The sequence below is a fragment of the Cicer arietinum genome, chromosome 6 (assembly GCF_000331145.2).
Source record: "Cicer arietinum cultivar CDC Frontier isolate Library 1 chromosome 6, Cicar.CDCFrontier_v2.0, whole genome shotgun sequence".
Taxonomy (NCBI): domain Eukaryota; kingdom Viridiplantae; phylum Streptophyta; class Magnoliopsida; order Fabales; family Fabaceae; genus Cicer; species Cicer arietinum.
Window position 1 is genome coordinate 40,405,258 of NC_021165.2, and position 15,516 is coordinate 40,420,773.

Below are 15,516 nucleotides of genomic sequence, written 5' to 3' on the forward strand. Positions count from 1 at the left end.
TAATTATGAATTCATTTTGTTTTTTTTTTTGTTGTTTTATGGAAAGGTTGTTGCATTACAAACTTGTTAGTTATAATTTTATTACATTTGATTATAATTTTTATTAGTTTTCCTTGTATATAAAGGCCTAATTTAGCCTATTTAAAACAAAAATATAAAATATAACATTTAAATATTTTAATGCGAATAAGGCTTTTAAATAGGCTTATAGGCCAGGCCATGATAGGCCGTAGGCCAGGCTCAGGCCGAAAAAAAAGCCTATGATAGGCCGTAGGCCAGGCTTAGGCCTAAAAAATTCATCGTAGGCCAGGCTCAGGCCTTTCAAAGCCTAGCCTGGCCTGGCCTATTCCCACCCCTAATTGTAGTACAACTTTTTGTTAGCTAGCGAAGCTCCAGAAGGTTGGTTCTTGTTGTGGTCAAAATAATGGTAATGAGATTAAAACGTCATAAAAAAACACATTTTTTGAGGATATGTAAAAGGGATTTCCCATCAATGAAGAGCTTGTAAAGAATGTCTACAAAGGAATTTATATTAGATATTTTTGAAGAAAATTCGCAGTGGATAAATAAAAACACTTTTAGAGAAAAAAGAAACTTTTACAAGTTATTTAGGATTTCACATTGCTCAAAAATAAAAAAAAAAACACTTTAAATTTTTTTTTCCTTCTATAAACAAAACAATATCCATAAATGGAGAAATCGAGTATTTTAAAGAGAAATTGAGAAGGTTAAAAATATGAGAAAATAGATTTATTTGACTAACTAAGTGAGTGAAACAACAAACTAAAATTTGAAAAAAGTTAGTGAAAGTTTTCTAGAACAGTTATCGATCACCTAGTGTCAACGATAGCGTTGTTTGTGTTTCCTCTCCCTTCTACAGCGGTGGCTGCAATTAGCTCCCTTCTTTATTTTATTAGGGATCACATACATCGACAAGTCCATTGGTCCCATTATTTATTTTATATTGTACTACTATTATTATTTTTCTTTTGCTAAAAAAAAATTAATAGTTACTTCATCTCATTTTTCTCATTTTTAATACTACTCCAAACATCATTTAATTTTCAAAACATAACTAATATATGATAAATTAGAGTAAATAAAATAATTAACCTTTAAAATGTTATGAGAAATTTTTTTTGAATTTTTTTTTGAATAAAATAATAAATGTTATGAGAATTAATAGTTACTTCATCTCATTTTTTTTTTACTTTTTTTTCCATTTTTTTTTCTTGAAGGAAAATGTTATGAGAATGTAAGAAAGTGAATGCAATGATTTTACATTTAATTAAAATATTTTATTACCTCCTAATATTCAATCACTTTTTCTAAAAAAATGAAGAGAAGAAGAAAAACATGTTGTAAAATAAAATAAAAGATGAAACATGCATGATTATGCAATGCATTATGATAAAAATAAGATATAGCTAGAGTAAGTTTTTTTCCATATATAAATGTGCCCTACATGGTTCTTTTCTTAATTGATGGTTTTTTTTTATTGTGAACCTTTATTATGGGTGGCTCTATAGTTCTAAATCGGTTCCTAGAGCACACAACTCAATTCCAAAATATTAAACCAATTAATAGGTAAACTATTAAAATGGAAATATTTTAGAAAAGGTCAACTCTAGGTGAGACTTTCATGATAACCAAACAGGATGTACATCCAGAAGATTATCATTACACAGTCTCTAACTTATCTTAGGTTTGCACTCAGCCCGGGTATAGAGCCCATTCATAAGTGTGTGAGTCGTGTTAGGGTAGTGTATAGAAAAATAAATAAGATAAAAAAAATCATTGCAATAAAAATAAATTGACAAAACACATAAAATTATATTTACAATATAACAAAATAAAAATAATAATAGGGGTAATATAAATAAAATAATAAATAATAAAATAACTATATATAATTAATTAGATTGAGCTTGACTCTCAAATGTCCCCAGTGGAGTCGCCAGCTGTCGCGTCCGGTTTGTCCGCGAAAAAAAAGAGTCGCCACCAATTTTATTTTTATTAAAGGAAAAATTGGATAAAACCTAAAATAATATTTTTGAACCAAAAAATTGGATTCGGGAGTCGATTACGAGTAGAGAAGTATTATCGCCCTAAAAAAAATTAAATTATTTACATTTATGAAAGAAAAAAAAATATTTGTTTTATTAATTTGGTTTGACAAGGGAAAGACCTTGCTCCTACGTATCCCCAGGTGTAATAGGGAAATCAAAACTCACGTAGTTCTTGGGTAGAAAATATTTATGTGTTGACCGATTTTATTATTATTTTTATTTATATATGTATCAAAAAATAAAAATAAAATGTAATAATAGTAATAATGATGATGATGATAATAATAATAATAATAATAATAATAATAATATTTATTAATGGATTATATCTTCTATATTTGTTTTAAAGTAAAGAACAAAAATTAATTTTTCTTTTTTAAAAAATAACATAATGTGGCGGTATGTGAACGAGACAGATTGACACGACGGTGAAATAATCTGTTAAATTATTTGCTCGTACGTTGTCGGATATGTCGCGACACAAAGGCCACCCACGATTGAGAGTGAGTAATACGGTGCGACGAGCGATTATGAATTTCATCCGGCGGCCGCAACCATTAATTCTAATCCTAAAGGTGAAAACATTTATATGTTGTTATGATTTTTTTTTTTAGTTATAAAGACGTATTATGAATATTATATTACAATATGGTGCAATTTATTTTCTCGACATATAAACATCAATTGGTTATATTTTTTATTATTATTTTTGTGTTGCAAAGAAAACAATTTTAGGATTAAACGATTCTTTAAAAAATAAAAGCTTAACACATGAGTTTACTTTTTACAAACATAAAAAAAAAAAAAAAAGAAAGCGAAATAAAATATATTTAAAAAAAAAAAAGATGCAAAAACAAAACAAAAGACTAATAAGCAGGAAATTAGAGGAAAAAAGAAAAAGAAAAATGATACCTTACTCCTTAATTGTTGTTTTGCTAGACCGATTGTTTCAAGATTAGATTTTCTTCTTCTCTTTTGCCTACTAATCTCTCTATTTTTTATGTGCTCTCAATTTATGTTTCGAATTCTGTCCCCCTTTGTCTTCTTGTGGCCGACTATTTATAGACTTTTTGGTATAGATTTCAAAAGACAAAAGAATAATTGTCAATTGATTACCATTAATCTATTTTTTTTGGTTTCTTTTCTTTTAATTGGCCACAATTATACCGATTCTTATTGCTATTGATTCATTTCTTCGGTTCTCTTTTCTATTCATTTGATCCCGATTATTCTGATTTTTATGACTATCAATCAATTTCTTTTCAGTTTTTTTTTCATTTATTTTGATCATCATTGCATCGATTTTTATGATCATCAATTCATTTCTTTTCAATTTCCTTTATTTTTATTTCTTATTATTATTTTTATATTTTACAAAATAGTCTGAACAAGAATTAGAGGCAAACAAGAACCGAAAACACTTGTGATTTTTAAAAGTTTATATTTCTTCACATATATTTATATATTTATATTTATTATTATTATTTCCTTTTTAATAAAAAGTAAAAATCGGATAAAATTAGGTGTCAACAGCTGCCCCTCTTTACTTAGAATTTACTTGAGAATCAAAGTGAAAATAAGTAAAGATAACAAATTCTAATTTTGTCCGAAAAATAATTTTTAGAAGAATTCGTTTCGTTTTCCCGACTTCAAGATGCGAGTCATTTTCTCGACTTCGGGTGCGATTCGTTTTCCCAACTTCAACATGTGGGTCGTTTTCTCGGCTTCTAGGTGTTTGTCGTTTTCCCAGCTTCAACATGCGGGTTGTTTTCTCGGCTTCGGGTGCGAGTCGTTTTCCCGGCTTCAACATGCGGGTCGTTTTCTCGGCTTAGCAACCATTCGTAAAGGAGAAAAAGTGAATGGCGAGCCATTTTGTCATCCAAAACATCGATGTGATGTAACGAGAAATCATCTTTAAGACTGGCTTTCTTAAGGTCCTTATCATCGACACACATTCGAATTTTGCCTTCCCTTTCAACACCGGTACAATATTGGCTATCCATTGGGGATAATTTGCCACATCGAAGAACCCAGCGTCAAATTGTTTTTTTTTTACCTCTTTGTTCGCCTTAATTCTTGTTTAACCGAAGAAAAATAGGTTTTAAGGGAAATATATGCTCCATTATGCTAGTATCCAAACCATATAAAGGAGAAAAAGTGAATGGCGAGCCATATTGTCATCCAAAATATCAATGTGAGGTAACGAGAAATCATCTTTAAGACTGACTTTGTTAAGGTCCTTATAGTCGACACACATTTGAATTTTGCCTTCCTTTTCAACATAGGTACACTATTGGCTATCCATTGGGGATAATTTGCCACATCGAAGAACCCAACGTCAAATTGTTTTTTTTTTACCTCTTTATTCGCCTTAATTCTTGTTTAACCGAAGAAAAATAGGTTTTAAGGGAAATTTATGCTCCATTATGCTAGTATCCAAACCATACATATTCTGATATGACGAGATAAAAATATCTTTGTATTCCTGTAGAAGTTGGATTAGTTGATGATATACTTATTTCTTTAAGATAGTGTCGACTTTAACTTCCTTTCTATTTTCATCACCGATCGAAAGATCGTCTCTAACTATTGCAATATGAGTTTTTTTTGTCTTTGATGCATTTTGGAAACTATGTTGAATGTCACAGATGGAAATCATTTCGGATCTAGGGTATCAATTTTAAATCCGAGCTAACTTTTCTTTTTGGCCAATCTTTGCTTGTCAACTTTGGTTGGTTCGTAATCTAAACTCCTTTTATCTCTATTCTTATGAAGTTTTATCAGTCCTTTGATAAGTTCTTCATTCTTCCCCAAACTGTATCATGGATGATGCCCTCTACTTAACATGAATTTAACCACCATAATAGTTGTGTTTGATAAATGTGGTTCTATTTTGTCGTTTCGATGTAAGCGGTGCCCACGATTTCTAGTGTTTGGAAGGAGGTCTCCATAGCTTACTCTATTATCTCAACGTACAGTGTGGTGGAAAACTTACTCACCAACGAGTCTTCCTCTTCTGACACGATTATCAGCTGGTCATATACCATATGCTTTACCTTTTGATGTAGGGTTGATGGCACCATATCGGTAGAATGGATCCATGGTCTCCTCAATAAGCAGTTATAGGCGGGTATGATATCCATCAAATGAAACGTGATTTCAAAAGTGACCGGACCTATTTGCATTGGGAGTTCAATTTATGCCATCATTTCTCTACGACTCCCATCGAAAGCTTTAACAAGGATTCCTTATATCATATGATCGAGGCACATTACTGATACGTGCAACGCTTTGTTATGGTCTCTCTTCGACAGACAGTTCGTCATCTATGAAGGTTAGATGATTGTTAGTAGTAATGTTATTTACGATGCCTCCAAATTTGTCAAAAGTGATATCTTGAGTGACGTGAGCTTTATTTAGTATTTTAAGTAATAGCTTCCTATGGGACTCATAATTCATCATCAAATATATTAATCAAGTTTTTGTGGGGGCGACTTAGTTCTTAAATTAGAGGCTGAAGGCCAATCATCCCAACTTATAAATCAGAGGATGAGGGCCAATCATCCCTGCTCTTAAACCAGAGGATGCGGGTTAATGTCCCGTCTCTTAGATAATAGGGTGTGAGTTAGTGTCTCAAATTTAAATTTAACCACTAAATATGAAATGTCATGAATGTATTTAATGAATGGACATTTTCCTTCATTTTCATCTTTTTTTATTTCTTTGCAATCAACTTTTTTTTCAATTTATTTTTATTTCTTTCACCTCTTCACGAACATGATCCTAGACTCATGGATGAAAAATGTGCATCACTTCAAATAAATGGTGGTGATTGTCCTTTTGATCTTTGAAGAGATTTTTTCCTTACATCATCGACATAATCTTTAGTTGCCACTGCCTTACATGTAAAGACATCATACTAGTTTTGGCCTCTTTACATTCACATAATTTGTGCCCCAACATATGATTATCATAAAAATGCATTTTGACAAAAAAGATTTATAACACAAGAAAGTAGTGAATGAAGGTTCAGACAATGATATTTAATGAGAAAATATATGGTACAAAAAAATGATTCATAGAAAGAAAAGAAGATAAGGTGATCTAATGTGGGTAAATGACCCAATTTGTTAGTAATTTTTCATAAAAGAAGCGTGCTAATAAATCATTCCACAATTTCAATAGCATTATTGACCCACTTTGGAGGATATGATTTGCCTCAATTTATCTTCACAACCTTTCAGAATATATTGACTCAACTTCGATCCATGTAAGCCATATTATTTGCACATTTTCCTTTATAACTTCTTCATTCTATTTATTTATTTTTTGCCCTAATTTTTAACCAGGTAGCCCTTTTGGGTTTTTGACCTAAAAGGTCTTCCTTCATTTACACCTAGGTTGCCCCTTCTTTTTTTTTTGACCTAGCAAGTCTTTATTCGACTTTATATCCTCACTTTTCCCAGGTTGTCCTTTTGGATTTTCTGCCTCGTTGTTATTTACTTATTTTTGTACCCTAATTTTTGCATAGGTCGCCCTTTCAGGTTTTCAACCTAGCGGGTATTCATTATTATTTTTTGTACCCTAATTTTTGCCTAGGTCTCCCTTTCAGGTTTTCAACCTAGCTGGTATTTATTATTATTTTTTATACCCTAATTTTTGTCTAGGTCGTCCTTTTGGATTTTCAACCTAGCGGGTCTTCATTTAGATGTAATACTTTTTGAAGCATCAATGTGTGAAAGTAGTGATAAGTCCTCTTGATCCATATTGGTGTAGATCATAGCAAAACTTGAATGTATTGGTATTAGGGCTCATATAGTTGGGAGTCCACTTATGTGCTAGTCCTTTTAAATATGTGAAATCTTATTGAGTGCTAATTCTTTCTTTTGAAGCTATGAAGTTCATATGTTCTTCTTTTAAGATATTTTGAAATAACTGTCCTTGATATGAGGCAGTCAACATTTTTCTTGACTTGAATTCCGTTGGTCAACACATATCATTACTCTTGATAAAAGGATTTTTTGTTTGAACAAGTCGCAATGCCTTTATTCTATATAATAATAATAAAAGGGTGTCCCAATTATAGTATGATTCTCAGGGAGGGTGTCCCACTGTTACGAGATAATATTTGGTACGAGAATTTTCTATCTAGCTTTCTTCTACATTTGATAGTAAGCAAGATGGTCGTGACTTTCATTCTTGTGAGTGACTATTCTTCATCATGACTTATTTTTAACATTGAGGGGAAGGACATAATGGAAAATGACTTCAACTTTTAGACATTTGTCTAATGTGTACATATAAATGAACATCTTCTTATCCCAAATTTTACATTTTTGATTCATCTGGTTGATGATTAGGTCAAATCCCAATATGCTTTCAACATTTCACTTTTGATTTGTAGGCATCTAGAATAGTCATGGTACAAACTTCAAATTCCTCCAAGTGATTTGTATATTCAAAGTACAATTAGATAATGATAAAGATAAAACTACCTTTCTAGGGGATTAACATGACGTTAACTGCATGTTACCACATATTGAGGTCCATACAAATAAGAGATTTTATTTTTATCGTTCTCATCCCATTCAGTGGAATTAATAGCATGACTGAAATTATGTAATGAAATCTTAGCAAACTTATTTATAACTGAACTACTTACAAATATGTATGGTACATGGTTAGAATAAGAGAAATACATATAATGTTGGGTAATAAATGGTTAAATATATGAGGGGTAGAAAGGAAGAGACAACAAAATGCATTTAGTGATATTCATAATATTAAGGAAACAAAAGTGTGTCAATATAATAACATATCGTAAGACTTTATATTTATCAATATTATTGGTGTTGTAGAATTAAAATTCATAAGAGAAACTGATAATATCTTCATTGTCGACTTTGCCCCTTGGATAGACTCATTAAATATATGCAATATCATCAATGTCTTCAACATAATGTTTAGTCGACTAAAAGTGTGTCAATATAATAAAGCATTGGAAGACTTTATACTTAGCAATATTATTGGTGTTGTAGAATTAAAATTCACAAGAGAAACTAATAATATGTTTATTGTCGAATTTGCCCGTTGGATAGACTCATTAAATATGTGCAATATCATCAATGTCTTCAACACAATGTTTAGTCGAGGTTTTTTTTCAATTGTCCTTAAAGGTTCATACAAGACTTGATATTTTTCTTTAGATTGGTGAATTTTTTTTTCATGACATTAAAGTAGTAAGCGATAATGATGAAAGTTCAACATAGACGACCCAACTTCTAGAAGTCCACCTGTGGTGAAAAGTCAAAAACGTATGTCCATGACTTAGAAGTAGGGGGGAGAATGAAGATGAATCTCATTAGTATCATGTTCAGATCTTGTAGACAAGTTACTTGAGGTAGACCTAGACTAAAGGTAAAAATTGTTGGACTTATGAAATCAAAGGGTAAACATGAGTTCTACGTATTCATGCATGATTCAGATAATCTTGTTAGACTTATTGATGTTCATCCATGATATAGACATAGGGTCTTTCAGTTGATCCAGATAGTCTTTGTATGCTTCAATTCATCCATGATTTTAGCCCGAGAACATGTTCGGTAAGGGTGTCATGATACTTTTTTTTCTTTTTTTTGTTGCTTTTTTTCCATTTTTTTCTTGAAGGAAAATGTTATGAGAATGTAAGAAAGTGAATGCTATGATTATGCATTTAATTAAAATATTTTATTACCTCCTAATATGCAATCACTTTTTCTAAAAAAATGAAGAGAAGAAGAAAAACATGTTGTAAAATAAAATAAAAGATGAAACATGCATGATTATGCAATGCATTATGATAAAAATAAGATATAGCTAGAGTAAGTTTTTTTTCCATATATACATGTGCCCTACATGGTTCTTTTCTTAATTGATGGTTTTTTTATTGTGAACCTTTATTATGGGTGGCTCTATAGTTCTAAATCGGTTCCTAGAGCACACAACTCAAATCCAAAATATTAAACCAATTAATAGGTAAACTAATAAAATGAAAATATTTTAGAAAATGTCAACTCTAGGTGAGACTTTCATGACAACCAAACAGGATGTACATCCAGAAGATTATCATTACATAGTCTCTAACTTATCTTAGGTTTGCACTCAGCCCGGGTATAGAGCCCACTCATAAGTGTGTGAGTCGTGTTAGGGTAGTGTATAGAAAAATAAATAAGATAAAAAAAATCATTGCAATAAAAATAAATTGACAAAACACATAAAATTATATTCACAGTATAACAAAATAAAAATAATAATAGGGGTAATATAAATAAAATAATAAATAATAAAATCATTAAATATAATTAATTAGATTGAGCTTGACTCTCAAATGTCCCCAGCAGAGTCGCCAGTTGTCGCGTCCGGTTTGTCTGCGAAAAAAAGAGTCGCCACCAATTTTATTTTTATAAAAACGTAAAATTGGATAAAACCTAAAATAATATTTTTGAATCGAAAATTTAGATTTGGGAGTCGATTACGAGTAGGGAAGTATTATCGCCCTACAACGTCCATTATAACGGTTACCCTATAATTAATTATATACAAACTATTTATTTATTTATTTTTACCCCAAAAAGAATAATAAAAAATTAAATTATTTACATTAATGAAAGAAAAAAATATTTGTTTTATTAATTTGGTTTGACAAGGGAAAGACCTTTCTCCTACGTATTCCCAGGTGTAATAGGGAAATCAAAACTCACGTAGTTCTTGGGTAGAAAATATTTATGTGTTGACCGATTTTATTATTATTTTTATTTATATATGTATCAAAAAATAAAAATAAAAATGTAATAATAGTAATAATGATGATGATAATAATAATAATAATAATAATAATAATAATAATATTTATTCATGGATTATATCTTCTATATATTTTTTAAAGTAAAGAACAAAAATTAATTTTTCTTTTTAAAAAAATAACATAATGTGGCGGTATGTGAACGAGACAGATGGACACGACGGTGAAATAATCTGTTAAATTATTTGCTCGTACGTTGTCGGATATGTCGCGACACAAAGGCCACCCACGATTGAGAGTGAGTAATATGGTGCGACGAGCAAGGATGAATTTCATCCGGCGGCCGTGACCATTAATTCTAATCCTAAAGGTGAAAACATTTATATGTTGTTATGATTTTTTTTTAGTTATAAAGACGTATTATGAATATTATATTTCAATATGGTGCAATTTATTTTCTCGACCTATAAACATCAATTGGTTATATTTTTTATTATTATTTTTGTGTTGCAGAGAAAACAATTTTAGGATTAAACGATTCTTTAAAAAATAAAAGCTTAACACATGAGTTTACTTTTTACAAACAGGAAAAAGAATAGAAAGCGAAATAAAATATATTTAAAAAAAAGATGCAAAAACAAAACAAAAGACTAATAAGCAGAAAATTAGAGAGAAAAAAAAAAGAAAAATGATACCTTACTCCTGAATTGTTGTTTTGTTAGACCGATTGTTTCAAGATCAGATTTTCTTCTTCTCTTTTGCCTACTAATCTTTCTATTTTTTATGTGCTCTCAATTTATGTTTCGAATTCTGTCCCCCTTTGTCTTCTTGTGGCCGACTATTTATTTCAAAAGACAAAAGAATACTTGTCAATTGATTACGATTAATCTATTTTTTTGGTTTTTTTCTTTTAATTGGCCACAATTATACCGATTCTTATTGCTATTGATTCATTTCTTCGGTTTTCTTTTCTATTCAATTGATCCCCATTATTCTGATTTTTATGACCATTAATCAATTTCTTTTCAGTTTTTTTTTTTCATTTATTTTGATCATCATTGCATCGATTTTTATGACCATCAATTCATTTCTTTTCAATTTCCTTTATTTTTATTTCTTATTATTATTTTTATATTTTAGAAAATAGTCTGAACAAGAATTAGAGGCAAACAAGAACCGAAAACACTTGTGATTGTTAAAAGTTTATATTTCTTCACATATATTTATATATTTATTATTATTATTATTATTATTATTATTATTATTATTATTATTATTTCCTTTTTAATAAAAAGTAAAAATCGGACAAAATTAGGTGTCAACACTACTCCAAACATCATTTAATTTTCAAAACATAACTAATATATGATAAATTAGAGTAAATAAAATAATTAACCTTTCACTACGCCAAAAATGGTATTTTACAGCGCTTTTTTTAAGCCATTTACAGCGCTTTTTCAAAAAATTAAGCGCTTTTTTTTAAAGCCTATTACAGCGCTTTTTTTAAAAAGCGCTGTAAAAGACATTCTTATTTTATTTTTTTAAAGCCTATTACAATGCTTTTTTTAAAGAGCGCTGTAAAAGACCTCCTTATTTTACTTTTTAAAAGCCTATTACAGCGCTTTTTTTAAAAAGCGCTGTAAAAGACCTTGTTATTTTATTTTTTAAAAGCCTATTACAGCGCTTTTTTTAAAGAGCGCTGTAAAAGACCTCCTTATTTTACTTTTAAAAGCCTATTACAACGCTTTTTTAAAGAGCGCTGTAAAAGACCTCCTTATTTTATTTTTTGAAAGTCTATTACAGCGCTTTTTTACAGACTTTTTAAAGCGCTTGTCCAAAAGCGCTGTAAAAGACCTCCTTATTTTTTTTTAAAAACCTTTTTACAGCGCTTTTCCAAAAAGCGCTCTAATAGGTCCTTTAATTATGTGAAATCAAAGTCTTTTACAGCGCTTTTTTTTACAGCGCTTGTCAAAAAAGCACTGTTGTATCCTCCGTTATTTTTAAAATATCATACAACAGCGCTTGTATTTAATAAGCGCTATAAAAGACGCGCTATAAAATGTCATTTTTGGCGTAGTGTTTAAAAAAATAAATATTACTAACAATTGAAACACTCATATTCAAAATAATAACTATAGTTATACCTATTTTTTTAAAAGCACTCAAATACTACCATCATTAGAGAATACTCAAAATCACAAAATAAATAATATAACATCAACACTTTATATTAATTACTAAATTATAATAAGATTATATAAAATCACAATGCTATAACAAGTATATCAAAATAAAGGGAATCAAACACAACATTACTAATATCTTAAGATAATTATTTATAACATAAGTCCAACACACAAGAAAATATTTTACAACATTACTCATATTCAAATGCATATTTAATTTTAGTCAAATGCACATATAAAGAAAATTCATCATAAAAATAATTAACATATATTTTGAAATAGTTTTAAAACCAAATTAATTATCTAAAATTCAATTTAATTAATAAAATAGTTTATTATAAAATTTTAGGTGTTACAACTAGCATCAGAGAGAAAGAGATTAAGAAGTAAAAGAGTTCCCAAAGAGTCATCTCTGAGTTATTTTGATCAAATAAGTTATTTTTCCTCTAACACTTGCATATTAATGAATAATGGAGATCGGAGAAATTGTGCGTCTAAAAAATGATAGTAAAGTGGTGGCAAAGAGTGTCAAAGAAGTTGACAATATTATAGGCTTGACATTTAATGGGGATAATAATGTAGTCAATGTATTAACTCAAATAGATAAAAGATATATAATTAATGTTGGAATGAAGGCGCAATATCTTTAAGAATGTTGGGATGAAGATATTATTTTCTAATATTAGATGTTGGGTAAAGGTGGCAAAAAGAAAGGAGATGAAAACTTTGATTTTAATAAATAAACCAGAAATTCTGTGTATTCCAAAAAGAAATACTTAAGTGGCGGATTATATATTATGTGAAAGGTTGTGGGATGGTACAAACGTGAGATTATCTTGGTCTTCTTCGACGGGCTACTTACTTTATGAGACAACAATTTATGGAAGGCTGAATATACTAGGAATATTAATCATGTGTTGATTGTCTTAGTGCAAATGTGAATATTTTAACTACAATATTCTAATTGATGTTTTGATGTTAGTAAAAATTATAAGAACAATCATTCCCTAGCTATATTTGTTAGTGGGCATATTAAGTTAAAAGAAAATATTTATATCAATTACTATCTATTTTAAGATAGCATACTTTATAATTAAGCTAGATATAATAATCTAAAGTGTTAATTAACATGAAGAATATTATTACCTAATGTACGAATAATTATGTTTACTAATAGAGCAAGTCATTATATATTAATGAGAGACATTGCAACGAAGGTCTAATCGTTCATATCCAAGTCAAAAACAAAGAATATATAAGTCAATGAATGATCATCTGATCACAAAAGAAAAGAGCGCAAATATGATCATTTGTCTCTAACACAAGTCAACTATGAGTCAAGACTTTTGTTGATCACCTAATTTGAAGAACAAGAGTAATATATGAATCAAACTCCAGAGAAAGTCAACGCTCTAATAAAAGTTGAATCCTCTTGTGAAGAAAATGATTTTTGAAATTCAATGAAACATTGTTTCCTTCGTTACAACTATCATCTAGAAAAGTCAATGCCTCTAGTCAAGCGACGATATGCTACGATTTCCCCTAGAGATGCAAGCAAGAGTCTGAATCAATTGCCTTTGATGAATACAAGCAAGCGTTTGACTAAGCTGCCTTCGATGACTACATCAAGCGTCTAATTTTGTCTGCCTCTAAAGAAAGTCAACCATTTTGAAAAAGTCAACACTATGACAAAATCAACTCCTATAAATAAGTCAACATTATGATGAGAGTTAATGATCTAATGACAGTCAATCCTCTGGAAAGCGAAGTTATGCACATGTTCTAATAATAATTCAGAATCTGCACGCTCTGATAGTTTGTAAGACAATGATCTAATAATCCTATATTTTGACCTCGTACCCTCTTCCTCTTCAGTTTTCATACAAGTTATGAGTAATGATTTCTAGGATTGTTATTTGATTTAAGCTTAACAAATAAATTTATCTTTAACAATTCATTGTTGAAATCCATGAAGATATAGATTGTCTTTCTGCTATGAAGTACAAAGGCCATACCCTAAATACTCTATAAAAGGACATGCTTCCTTACTCGGAGCCTAGAGATACAGCGAAAAGATTACTCATAGCTTGAAGAGGCATAACAAAGAATAGTTGTATACTGTTGATTTCATAGCAAATTAAGTCCTTGACTTTGCTGAAGTAAATTCTCCGTGTAAGAGGAATGATAGATGTAGCAATAGTTGTTGTGAACTACAATCAAAATACTTGTGTCTCTTCTCTTTCTCCACTCTATTATTTGTTTAAAGTTCCTTATGATTCAACTTTATTTTACCACAAAATAATTTACAATCTTAAGTCGAATGTTTTGGTATAAGAACACATATTTATGTTCAGCTATCAAATTTGATTTTCATAAATGGTCAACACAATTCAAACCCCTTTTCTTGTGTTTTCTAGCATCTTCAGATTGTACATGGGCGACAGAAGGAAAATAGTCACGAGATTTTAGTGGAAAATGTTATTGGTCCATGTGACATTCCTTATAATCAAGATACTTAGATATACTTGCGAAAGATAGGTTTGTGGGATCATTTTTAGTAGACTTTCCTTTATATGGTTGTAAGTTTAAACATACTTGACTAGATAGGTCAATTATAATCAAGATGCACAAATTTTGTTGTTTGAGGAGTGGTGTAGGATTTGGCCAAATTTCATTTTTCATGACCTGAATAGAGGGCTCTCAAATCATTGTCTACTTGTTCATTATGATGATCTTGAATGAAGATGAGATTAGAGAATGTTGATATCTATCACTACAATTACTTTCATTATCCACATTGTGTTTTAGTATTCCCCGTCATAAATCTTGTTTTATGTAGTTAAAATAAGGTGAGGTTAGTACAGTCGATGACTTACTCCACTACAACCAAACCAGTTGGAACTTCTTAACTGTCACTTCAAGTGTTTCGTATTTTTTATCAAACGTTATCTTGCTCCTTGTATTATAAGGCCTCCATAAGCAACCAAAATTACATTCTCTAAATTTCTCAAGAATACTAGAAGACCCTGCAACTTAATTTGGGTTTGTACAATACCTCTCTAAGTTACCACCAACAAAGCGCACATGTTACACTATTGAGGATATAGTATTATCAAAGCCTCTCCAAGATGAGTATTGTTCAAAGCTCAGGCTATATCACTTTCAGTAACACTAACTCAGTACACTCGAGCAATATTGAAAGTGATAAGTGTTTACTATCTTTCAAGACCATACTACTTTCAACAAATTTGGCTCAATACAGTCAAGCACAAGTTTGAGTTTGAATCCGATGTGATAAAATACATACCTATGATTCTAACTCTCATAGAGATAATATTACAATTTCAAATCCTATATCAATTCAAGTAGCACAGTTCAATCAAAACTAATTGTGACTCTACTTGATTTATTTATAGAGAAGTTCTAATTACTCGACTAAGGGAGGATATAATATTTGCTTTCGTGTTCATGACTTTTTCTT